Genomic DNA, 1,343 nt, shown 5'->3' on the forward strand with positions numbered 1-1,343 from the left:
ATATATATATATATATATAAAATTATGACCTGTCTTGTCACATTCTGTGTCATGCAGAGTCTCCCTGAGAACTACGTTAAGGGTATGCATATATGTGGAGTGCTCAGCTACTTGAATGTTAATTTCATGAACAAGCTGTTCCATTGATTGGATCAACTGGATACCTCATAACCAACAGAGTACCAGTAGAGTACTGTACAAGTTGTGATTCGTACAAATCCAAGGATTTACAACTGCTTCTGCAGAGAAACAGAAATGATATTCACAGGAATAGAAATACATATATTTCAATACATATGAACGTTAAGATCTGAAAATGTTTTCAGGGCATTCTTATGTATTAATTTGTTAATATTGAAATGTTTTATGTATGCTTTTGAAAAATGTACCTAATTTTTGTTGATGTAAGAAAAAGAAACTAGTGACGCAGTCTTCAAATATGAATGATGACGACAACGATGATGATGATGATGATGATGATGATGATGATGGTGAGGACAATGATGATGACAATGATGATGATGACGATGATAGCAATGGTGGTGGTGATAATGACAACCACAATGATGATGATGATGATGATGATGATGATGATGATGATGATGGTGAGATGATGAGGCTGATAATGAAAATTGGAGACATTCCAGGTAAACAGTATTGCTTCCACAAAATAAACACATAAACCATCCCACGTAAAACGGAAAAGTAAAATATCACTGCAAGGCAATTTGAAAACAATAATTACTATAGTTATGTTCGAAAGAAGAACTTCTTATTCTCTCTACACTTCTCTCCTCTTTCTTTGACTCCATTAACAACTTTACTGAATAACATCACCATTGGTAACAAACGCTACTGAAAAATTATGATCCATCTCATGTATATATGTATGTGTGAGTATGTGTGTGCGTATAGTTTTAGAAGACATCCGTTTGATTACATATATATATATATATATATATATAAAGTGGGACAAGAACGCAAAACAGTTAGGTGATACAAGAAAGGGACAACAAAACATCCAGATAGACGATACAAAGAAAACAAGGACAGGTCATTCGGAGTTTTCTTTCCTCAGCTGAGTTCCAGATTATCTTTGCAATTTTGGCTGGTTATACTCGAGATTGCTCCAATCTGGCCAGCCCCAAGGAAAAACTAAGCTAAGAGCATTAGATTCCTACCTATCTATCTATCTATCTATATATATATATATCTATCTATCTATCTATCTATCTATCAGCTTATCTATCAATCCACCTATCTACCTATGTATCTCTCTCTCTTTCTTTCTCCTTCTCTCTCTCTCTCTCTACCTATCTATCTATCTGAAACGCCTAGTTTAG

Source organism: Octopus bimaculoides, chromosome 11, assembly GCF_001194135.2.
Source record: "Octopus bimaculoides isolate UCB-OBI-ISO-001 chromosome 11, ASM119413v2, whole genome shotgun sequence".
NCBI lineage: Eukaryota > Metazoa > Mollusca > Cephalopoda > Octopoda > Octopodidae > Octopus > Octopus bimaculoides.